This window comes from Bos grunniens, chromosome 1, assembly GCF_055505025.1.
Source record: "Bos grunniens cultivar Pamir isolate PY7600 chromosome 1, Bosgru_T2T1.0, whole genome shotgun sequence".
Taxonomy (NCBI): domain Eukaryota; kingdom Metazoa; phylum Chordata; class Mammalia; order Artiodactyla; family Bovidae; genus Bos; species Bos grunniens.
The window spans coordinates 37,578,636-37,590,152 of record NC_141165.1 but is presented as its reverse complement, the minus strand read 5'-3'; the positions used below and the strand labels follow the sequence as shown (position 1 = coordinate 37,590,152).

The following is an 11,517-nucleotide window of genomic DNA, read 5'->3' as shown; positions in this document are numbered from 1 at the left end:
GCATATGAAAGAAATGATTTCAGTAGCCCAGACACTTCCATGTTCGCATACATAGATTATTAAATCTCTTCTTTAAGAGATCTACTTTTTCTTAATTAACAGTACTTTTAATATTCAGATTACCTGCCCTTTTCTACCAACTTGTGTATACCCTGGATCCTCCTTATCTCCTTGGAATCAGCTTTCTCAGGGTCTCCTGAGGCACTGTCTCCTGGGCTTGAGTCTTAACGTTCCCACCGAATAAAAACTAACACTCAACTTTTAGGTTGTGTGTATTTTTTTTTTTCCAGTTGACAGTAGAAACAGGATGCCTGTCATCTAGCAGTCAACTGCTGCAGCACTTCCTGATAGTGCACCCTGAGGAGACGAGGATGAGAAAGCACAAGAGACTGGCCCCAGATACCTGAGGTGCATATCAAAGAAACTATTTCAATGAGCCCAGACTCTTGCATCTTCCCATATATAGAAAAGTGCTAAATTCCTTAGCTTGAGGTGTCTCACTTTCTTTTATTAACAATAATCTTTTGATCTTCCAACTACCTAGTCTTTTGTTGCAAAAACTCCCATTTATTCTGGCTTCCCCCCTTGCCTTTTTGAAGTAGTCTCTAAGAGTTATTTGAGATGCTGTGTCCCAGGCTTAAGTTTTCAGAATGTCCACTGAATAAAACACAATCTCAATTTTTAGGTTGTGCTTCCCCCCCACCTCCACCCCGGCCCCGTTAACAGCGTGAAGAGAACATGATGTTTGTGGAGGAGTTTGTGGTCTTGTTGCAGGGAGGAAGCTGATCCTGACTCCACGTTGGAAACTGTTTCTTTGACTTGCTTTTATTATTATAATCATACTCAATGGCTTGCCTGGAGGACCCTGCCCCTCTGCTTGACTTTAAACTAAAGCGCCTTTGTTCAGCTCCTGGAGAGAGTTTGTACCTGTCCACTTGTGAATAGAAGAGATTAACACACCTCTTCTGAAAGCTGGACATTCCCTTGGAGATGTTTTGTAAGACTGAAGAACCTATTGAAAGGTTGTTGTTGAATCACACGAAGACACCAGGATTCTTGGCCCCAAGAGGAGAAGAAATCAATCCGGGGCCAGAGACGAGGCTTGATAGCTCAGAGCTTTTGCATAATAAAGTTTTATTAAAGTATAAAGGAGATAGAGAAAGCTTCTGACATAGGCATCAGAAGGGGGCAGAAAGAGTACCCCCTTGCTAGTGTTAGCAATGAAGTTATATACTCTGCAATGAATCCAAAGAATGTCTGGAGGTTGTAAAGACCTCACCAGACCTACTCCCATAATTTACATTTTAAGATAACAGAATTAGCCAGAAGGTTTAAACCAGAGACTGTCCTCAGGCAGGATACATTATTGTTATATAATCCTAAGGAATGTAGAGAAGGAAAAAAAGTTTGTCCTTTCTTCCTCCTTGAGAATTCCAGACCCCTCTCTCCTTGGGGACAACTGAAGCAACTTAGCAGCAGCAGCAGCAGCAGACTCCTTATCAACCTGCCTAGGAAATGACTCTCTCGCTATCACTTTACTTCCCCACTGCATCTCCCTCCCTCTCCCTCCCTATTCTGCTTTTTGACTTGGGCTTCTCATTGCTTCTTTCTCTCAGATCTATAAAAGAACCTGGCATCCAGACCCCAATAAGATGGTTATTTGGAGGCTCTAGCCTGCTATGTTCTTGGTCTGCCAGTTACCCAATTAAAGTCTCTTCCTTGCCTCAGAACCTCCTCTCTCTGATTCACTGGCCTATTGTACTGTGAGCAGAGTGAGCTTGGACTTGGTAACAGTCTCAATGTATCCTTCCCAAGAAGGCCGCTTAGGTTGAAGGAGCCAAATATGAATTAGATACAGATTCTACTCTATGTATTTCCACAAATATGTAAGAGGAGTGCCTACTACATTACAAGCATTGTTTGAGGTCTTTATACAAATTTTCTCTCAAAACCAGAGAATTCCTTCTTTGTAAGCAAATTTAATTATACGCAGTACAAATAGGATCTTTTTAATTAATTAATTTGTTTATTTTACTTTATAATATTGTATTGGTTTTGCCATACATTGAGTTGAATCCGCCATGAGTGTACATGAGTTCCCCATCTTGAACCCCCAACTCCCAACTCCCTCCCCACCCATCTCTCTGGGTCATCCCATGCACCAGCCCTGAGCACCCTGTATCATGCATCAAACCTGGACTGGCGATTCATTTCACATACGATATTTTACATGTTTCAATGCCATTCTCCTGTATCATCCTGTTCTTGCCCTCTCCCACAGAATCCAAAAGACTGTTCAATACATCTGTGTTTCTTTTGCTATCTCACATACAGGGTTATCTTTACCTTCTTTCTAAATTTCATATAATGAGTTAGTATACTGTATTGGTGTTTTTCTTTCTGACTTACTTCACTCTGTATAATAGGCTCCAGTTTCATCCACCTCATTAGAACTGATTCACATGTATTCTTTTTAATGGCTGAGTAATAAGAGAAACCCAAGTAAGAAGGCAATGGCACCCCACTCCAGTACCCTTGCCTGGAAAATCCCATGGATGGAGGAGCCTGGTAGGCTGCAGTCCATGGGGTCACTAGGAGTCGGATACGACTGAGCGACTTCACTTTATTTTTTCACTTTCATGCATTGGAGAAGGAAATGGCAACCCACTCAAGTGTTCTTTCCTGGAGAATCCCAGGGATGGTGGAGCCTGATGGACTGCCGTCTATGGGGTCTCACAGATTCGGACACGACTGAAGCAATTTAGCAGCAGCAGCAAGTAAGACGGTGGGTGTTGAGAGAAGGCATCAGAGGGCAGACACACTGAAACCATACTCACAGAAAACTAGTCAATCTGATCACATGGAGCACAGCCTTGTCTAACTCAATGAAACTAAGCCATGCCATGTGGGGCCACCCAATATGGAGGGTCATGGTGGAGAGGTCTGACAGAATGTGGTCCACTGGAGAAGGGAATGGCAAACCACTTGAGTATTCTTGCCTTGAGAACCCCATGAACAGTATGAAAAGGCAAAATGACAGGATACTGAAAGAGAAACTCCCCAGGTCAGTAGGTGCCCAATATGCTACTGGAGATCAGTGGAGAAATAACTCCAGAAAGAATGAAGGGATGGAGCCAAAGCAAAAACAATTCCCAGCTGTGGATGTGACTGGTGATAGAAGCAAGGTCCGATGCTATAAAGAGCAATATTGCACAGGAACCTGGAATGTTAGGTCCATGAATCAAGGCAAACTGGAAGTGGTCAAACAAGAGATGGCAAGAGTGAATGTCGACATTCTAGGAATCAGCCAACTAAAATGGACTGGAATGGGTGAATTTAACTCAGATGACTGTTATATCTACTACTGTGGGCAGGAATCCCTTAGAAGAAATGGAGTAGCCATCATGGTCAACAAAAAAGTCCAAAATGCAGTACTTGGATGCAATCTCAAAAACGACAGAATGATCTCTGTTCGTTTCCAAGGCAAACTATTCAATATCACGGTATCCAAGCCTACGCCCCAGCCAGTAAAGCTGAAAAAGCTGAAGTTGAACGGTTCTATGAAGACCTACAAGACCTTTTAGAACTAACACCCCAAAAAAGATGTCCTTTTCATTATAGTGGACTGGAATGCAAAACTATGAAGTCAAGAAACACCTAGAGTAACAGGCAAATTTGGCCTTAGAGTACAGAATGAAGCGGGGAAAAGACTAATAGGGTTTTGCCAAGAGAATGCACTGGTCATAACAAACACTCTCTTCCAACAACACAAAATAAGACTCTACACATGGATGTCACCACATGGTCAACACCAAAATCAGATTGATTATATTCTTTGCAGCCAAAGATGGAGAAGCTCTACACTGTCAGCAAAAACAAGACTGGGAGCTGACTGTGGCTCAGATCATGAACTCCTTATTGCCAAATTTAGACTTAAATTGAAGAAAGTGGGGGAAACCACTAGACCATTCAGGTATGACCTAAGTCATATCCCTTATGATTATACAGTGAAAGTGAGAAATAGATTTAAGGGTCTAGATCTGATAGAGTGCCTGATGAACTATGAATGGAGGTTCGTGACATTGTATAGGAGACAGGGATCAAGACCATCTCCGTGGAAAAGAAATGAAAAAAAGCAAAATGGCTGCCTGGGGAGGCCTTACAGATAGCTGTGAAAAGAAGAGAAGTGAAAAGCAAAGGAGAAAAGGAAAGATATAAGCATCTGAATGCAGAGTTCCAAAGAATAACAAGGAGAGATAAGAAAGCCTTCCTCAGGGATCAATGCAAAGAAATAGAGGAATACAGTAGAACGGGAAACTAGAGATCTCTTCAAGAAATTTAGAGATATCAAGGGAACATTTCATGCAAAGATGGCCTCAATAAAGGACAGAAATGGTACAGACCTAAAAGAAGCAGAAGATACTAAGAAGAGGTGACAAGAATACACAGAAGAACTGTACAAAAAGAACTTTCACGACCAAGATAATCACGATGGTGTGATCACTGACCTAGAGCCAGACATTCTGGAATGTGAAGTCAAGTGGGCCTTAGGAAGCATCACTACGAACAAAGCTAGAGGAGGTGATGGAATTCCAGTTGAGCTATTTCAAATCCTGAAAGACGATGCTGTGAAAGTGCTGCACTCAATATGCCAGCAAATTTGGAGAACTCAGCAGTGGTCACAGGACTGGAAAAGGTCAGTTTTCATTCCAATCTCAAAGAAAGGCAATGCCAACAAATGCTCAAACTACCACACAATTGCACTCATCTCACACGCTAGTAAAGTAATACTCAAAATTCTCCAAGCCAGGCTTCAGCAATATGTGAATCATGAATTTCCTGATGTGCAAGCTGGTTTTAGAAAAGGCAGAGGAACCAGAGATCAAATTGCCAACATCCTCTGGATCATGGAAAAAGCAAGAGAGTTCCAGAAAAACATCTATTTCTGCTTTATTGACTATGCCAGAGCCTTTGACTGTATGGAATACAATAAACTGTGGAAAATTCTTCAAGAGATGGGAATATCAGACCACCTGACCTGCAGGACAGGAAGCAGCAGTTAGAACTGGACATGGAACAACAGACTGGTTCCAAATAGCACAAGGAGTATGTCAAGGCTGTATATTATCACCCTGCTTATTTAACTTCTATGCAGAGTACATCATGAGAAATGCTGGGCTGGAGGAAGCACAAGCTGGAATCAAGATTGCCGGGAGAAATATCAGTAATCTCAGATATGCAGATGACACCACCCTTATGGCAGAAAGTGAAGAGGAACTCAAAAGCCTCTTGATGAAAGTGAAAGAGGAGAGTGAAAAAGTTGGCTTAAAGCTCAACATTCAGAAGATGAAGATCATGGCATCTGGTCCCATCACTTCATGGGAAATAGATGGGGAAACAGTGTCAGACTTTATTTTTCTGGGCTCCATAATTACTGCAGATGGCGATTGCAGCCAAGAAATTAAAAGACACTTACTCCTTGGAAGCAAAGTTATGACCAACCTAGATAGTATATTCAAAAGCAGAGTTATTACTTTGCCAACAAAGGTCCATCTAGTCAAGGCTATGTTTTTTCCGGTAGTCATGTATGGATGTGAGAGTTGGACTGTGAAGAAGCTGAGAGCTGAAGAATTGATGCTTTTGAACTGTGGTGTTGGAGAAGACTCTTGAGAGTCCCTTGGATTGCAAGGAGAACCAACCAGTCCATCCTAAAGGAGATTAGTCTTGAGTGTTCACTGGAAGGACTGATGCTGAAGCTGAAACTCCAGTACTTTGGCCACCTCATGTGAAGTGTTGACTCATTGGAACAGACCCTGATGCTGGGAGGGATTGGGGGCCGGAGGAGAAGGGGATGACAGAGGATGAGATGGCTGGATGGCATCACTGACTCAATGGACGTGAGTTTGAGTGAACTCCAGGAGTTGGTGATGGACAGGGAGGCCTGGCATACTGTGATTCTTGGGATCCCCAAGAGTCGGACATGACTGAGTGACTGAACTGAACTGAATATTCCATTGTGTATATGTACCACATCTTTCTTATTTATTTATCTGCTGATGGACATTTAAGTTGCTTCCATGCTCTGGCTATTATAAACAGTGCTACGATTAACGTTGGGGTACATATATCACTTTCGATCCTGGTTTCCTCAGTGTTAATGCCCAGCAGTGGGCTTGCTGAGTCATATGGCAGATTTTTTTTTTTTAATTTTTTTTTCATATGGCGGATTTTAAATTAAACTTAATAAACTTATAGATCTACCTTATGTGAAACTGTTATATGGTTATTGTTAATTTGTAATAGAATGCTGCTTAGTTTCAATTGTCATTTGAAAAAAAATACTTAATATTTTGGCTTTTCAGTACCTTCTAATTGCTTCAGACATTGCTAGAATTTGCCATTTTTGCTTTTAAAATAAATTCATCTTATCTGGATTGATACCATTCCTTTCTGACCATCATTTCAGACATTTCAATTATAAGTCTTTAGTTAAGGCAGAGCTATTACCTATTTTAAATATTCATCTATTACTTCTCAAAACACTGGCTTTTTGATTAATTCAATTAAAGAACTAATCTGTTTTTCTCTATTTAAATGGGTGAATTTTATGGGATATCAAATCTGTCACATTGAGTACATTTTTAATTTTTGCATGCAGAAAATGGTGTATGTGGTTACCTAAGGACCACAGTTAGATATTTTATTGTAGAAGAAAAAAGAAAATTTATTGAGCTTGGAGAGGGATACCCAGGGTTTCACTCCTGCTCCGCCATCACCTGTATCTATTTTCTGGTAAACCTTTTAAACTTTTGGAACTTGAATTCACTCCCATGAGAAACAGATTCTAATTCTACGATTTTTTTTTTTTTTTTTTTACATTTTAACTGAAACCAGAGAAAAGTTGGTGTAGTCGTTAAGAGCATAGGCCTAGGAAATAGTCTACCTATAGTTTTAAATCCAAGCTCTATTACTTACTGGTGTTTACATCTTCAACGAAATAAATTAGCCTCTCTGAGCCTCAGTTGTCTTTTCTATAAAATGGATCTAATAATACCTTTGTTTTGGTTAATGTGTTAATGTATAGCAAATCGACCTAAGGCTCACTACTGTAAAACAACAATCGCTTTACTGTTCTAGTTTGTAGTTCAGGAATTAAGGCAGAAACTAAGCTCTGATGGTCAGCACTGAAATCAGATTGATTATATTCTTTGCAGCCATAGATGGAGAAGCTCTATACAGTCAACAAAAACAAGACCAGCAGCTGACTGTGGCTCAGATCATGAACTCCTTATTACCAAATTCAGACTTAAATTGAAGAAAGTAGGGAAAACCTCTAGACCATTCAGGTATGACCTAAATCAAATCCCTTGTGATTATACAGTGGAAGTGAGAAATAGATTTAAGGGCCTAGATCTGATAGAGTGCCTGATGAACGATGGAATGAGGTTCGTGACATTGTACAGGAGGCAGGGATCAAGACCATCCCCATGGAAAAGAAATGCAAAAATGCAAAATGGCTGTCTGGGGAGGCTTTACAAACAGCTGTGAAAAGAAGAGAAGCGAAAAGCAAAGGAGAAAAGGAAAGATATAAGCATTTGAATGCAGAGTTCCAAAGAATAGCAAGGAGAGATAAGACAGCCTTCTTCAGCGATCAATGCAAAGAAACAGAGGAAAACAACAGAATGGGAAAGACTAGAGATCTCTTCAAGAAAATCAGAGATACCAAGGGAACATTTCATGCAAAGATGGGCTCGATAAAGGACAGAAATGGTATGGACCTAACAGAAGCAGAAGATATTAAGAAGAGATGGCAAGAATACACAGAAGAACTGTACAAAAAAGATCTTCACCACCCAGATAATCACAATGGTGTGATCACTCATCTAGAGCCAGACATCCTGGAATGTGAAGTCAAGTAGGCCTTAGAAAGCATCACTACGAACAAAGCTAGTGGAAGTGATGGAATTCCAGTTGAGCTAATTCAAATCCTGAAAGATGATGCTGTGAAAGTGCTGCACTCAATATGCCAGCAAATTTGGAAAACTCAGCAGTGGCCACAGGACTGGAAAAGGTCAGTTTTCTTTCTAATCCCAAAGAAAGGCAATGCCATAGAATGCTCAGACTACCACACAATTGCACTCATCTCACACGCTAGTAAAGTAATGCTCAAAATTCTCCAATCCAGGCTTCAGCAATATGTGAACCGTGAACTTCCTGATGTTCAAGCTGGTTTTAGAAAAGGCAGAGGAACCAGATATCAAATTGCCAACATCCTCTGGATCGTGGAAAAAGCAAGAGAGTTCCAGAAAAACATCTATTTCTGCTTTATTGACTATGCCAAAGCCTTTGACTGTGTGGATCACAAGAAACTGTGGAAAATTCTTCAAGAGATGGGAATACCAGACCACCTGACCTTCCTCTTTAGAAATTTGTATGCAGGTCAGGAAGCAACAGTTAGAACTGGACATGGAACAACAGACTGGTTCCAAATAGGAAAAGGAGTATGTCAAGGCTGTATATTGTCACCCTGCTTATTTAACTTCTGTGCAGAGTACATTATGAGAAATGCTGGACTGGAAGAAACACAAGCTGGAATCAAGATTGCCGGGAGAAATATCAATAACCTCAGATATGCAGGTGACACCACCCTTATGGCAGAAAGTGAAGAGGAACTCAAAAGCCTCTTGATGAAAGTGAAAGAGGAGAGTGAAAAAGTTGGCTTAAAGCTCAACATTCAGAAAACTAAGATCATGGCATCTGGTCCTATCACTTCATGGGAAATAGATGGGGAAACAGTGGAAACAGTGTCAGACTTTATTTTTTGGGACTTGAAAATCACTGCAGATGATGACTGCAGCCATGAAATTAAAAAACGCTTACTCCTTAGAAGGAAAGTTATGACCAACCTAGATAGCATATTCAAAAGCAGAGACATTACCTTGCCAACAAAGTTACATCTAGTCAAGGCTATGGTTTTTCCTGTGGTCATGTATGGATGTGAGAGTTGGACTGTGAAGAAGGCTGAGTGCCGAAGAATTGATGCTTTTGAACTGTGGTGTTGGAGAAGACTTTTGAGAGTCCCATGGACTGCAAGGAGATCCAACCAGTCCATTCTGAAGGAGATCAGCCCTGGGATTTCTTTGGAAGGAATGATGCTAAAGCTGAAGCTTCAGTACTTTGGCCACCTCATGCGAACAGTTGACTCATTGGAAAAGACTCTGATGCTGGGAGGGATTTGGGGCAGGAGGAGAAGGGGACGACAGAGGATGAGATGGCTAGATGGCCTCACTGACTCGATGGTCGTGAGTCTGAGTGAACTCCAGGAGTTGGTGATGGACAGGGAGGCCTGGCGTGCTGAGATTCATTAGGTTGTAAAGAGTCGGACATGACTGAGTGACTGATCTGATCTGATCTGTAGCTCTGTGGTGACTAGGACAGTGCCTATGGAAATCTGAATTGCTGGGGGTGGCTGGGATGACAGGACATGGTGTATATCTGGGGCCTTTGTTCTGGCTGGTCACTGGGCTCCTTTGTAGTTCTTGTTACATCTGCTGAGTGTGGATATATGACAGCTTCACTCACTGTCTGATACTTGGGCTGGTACAGTGAGAACAGGGGGCTGGGCCACCCTTTCTATGCCGCCTCTCCACGTGGAGATGTAGTTAGGTAGTTAGAATAGGAAAAAGGAGTCCAAAATGGCAGTGGCTAAAACACAAAGAAAGGAAAAGCCCTTGAAAATGGAACAAAAGAAAATCCACTGACCAGATTGAAAACTTAAGGTGAAATAAACACACTCCCTTCTTGGTTAGCCCAATTTGCATAGAACAGGCTCAAGGAGGCAAGGAGACAAACGTATAAAATGAAGAAAGCAAGACAGATTGAGTCCTCTCCTTTGGGGTCAGCCTGCCCTCACGCTTCCAGGGTGTACTTTCCTTTGCTTGCCTAATAAAACTCTGAGCTGTAACTGAGCTGTAACACCAGTCTGCCATTTCAAATCTTTGCTGTGGTGAGACAGAACCAAGGAAATTACACATTCCCCTGACATTTCTGGTGCTGTGACTCAGACTTAACCTGACTGAAACAACCCCAGCTTGCCCCACCCCCAGCAAGGCGGAGGCCAAGCACAGCAGAAACCCAACTCGGCAAAAGCTCCAGTGGTGGAAGGTGAACACGAAGAATACCCAGTACCCAGTGGATGTGACTAGAAGCCCAGTGTGCTGGAAACTGGGACAGCAAAAAAAACTTGGCAGCAAGCTCACACAGCTTAGTCTCAGATTCCAGAAGACCTCCGGATAAGGTAGGAGGTCCTCGTTCCTATGGCTAGAAGGATATATGGCTAACAAAATCTTAATTCCTTTGTAATCTCTCCTTCCTTGTTTCCTCAAACCCTCTGAGAACAGGTGAGCAGCAGTGGGTGCAATTGAGGGACTCTGGCAGGGGCTAGTCCCCAGTGTGTCCCAAAGGCTCTGCTATCCACTGTGCCTTAGTATTTGTTGCCCAAGCATGTGGGGGTTCTTATGTCCTTAATCTTCTTTGTGCCAAGGATCAGACCAATGAAAACTGTGAGTACAGGTCAGGTATTTAGCAGATTTTCCAGAAGGTTATGAAAGGGATTTTTCCACACATTTTTTCCCACTGCTTTTTCCTCCCATCCTTCAGTACCTCTCTCCATCTATGCCACAACTTACAAAATATTGGGCAGGCCATCATTTTTCCATTTCTGAAAGTTGTGTTTGAAACTGTTTACCTAAGACAGATTCAAACCCGCATGGCAGGGACACTGTGCTATGCTTAGTCACTCAGTCACATCTGACTGGGACTTGAGCCTGGCCAAAGCCCACGGTGCCTAGTTTCAGGACCTAATGAAGCTCAGGTTCTTGATGTCTTAGTGCAAAAAATTCAGTGAGGGACACAGTGATAGGTTCAGTTCAGTTAAGTTCAGTCACTCAGTCCTGTCCGAATCTTTGCGACCCCATGAATCACAGCACGCCAGGCCTCCTTGTGCATCACCATCTCCTGGAGTTCACTCAGACTCACATCCATCGAGTCAGCCATGCCATCAAGCCATCTCATCCCCTTTTCCTCCTGCCCCCAATCCCTGCCAGCATTAGAATCTTTTCCAATGAGTCAACTCTTCGCATGAGGTGGCCAGAGTATTGGAGTTTCAGCTTTAGCATCATTCCTTCCAAAGAACACCCAGGGCTGATCTCCTTTAGAATGGACTGGTTGGATCTCCTTGCAGTCCAAGGGACTCTCAAGAGTCTTCTCCAACACCACAGTTCAAAAGCATCAATTCTTCAGTGCTCAGCTTTCTTCACAGTCCAACTCTCACATACATATATGACCACTGGAAAAACCATAGCCTTGACTAGACGGACCTTTGTTGGCAAAGTAATGTCTCTGCTTTTGAATATGCTATCTAGGTTGGTCATAACTTTTTTTCCAAGGAGTAAGTGTCTTTTAATTTCATGGGTGCAATCGCCATCTGCAGTGATTTTCGAGCCCCCAAAAATAAAG

At 42.2% G+C, this 11,517-nt stretch overlaps 1 long non-coding RNA gene across 2 annotated transcripts in view; it reads left to right on the top strand.

The window, feature by feature from the left end:
* The first annotated feature begins 10,116 nt into the window (after positions 1 to 10,116).
* The window catches only part of LOC147379272 (uncharacterized), a 221,882-nt gene continuing 220,481 nt past the window's right edge, over positions 10,117 to 11,517 (top strand). For both annotated transcript variants that reach the window (XR_015132715.1, XR_015132710.1), the window contains exon 1: positions 10,117 to 10,297. This is a non-coding gene — a long non-coding RNA (uncharacterized LOC147379272). The remainder of the gene's footprint in view (positions 10,298 to 11,517) is intronic.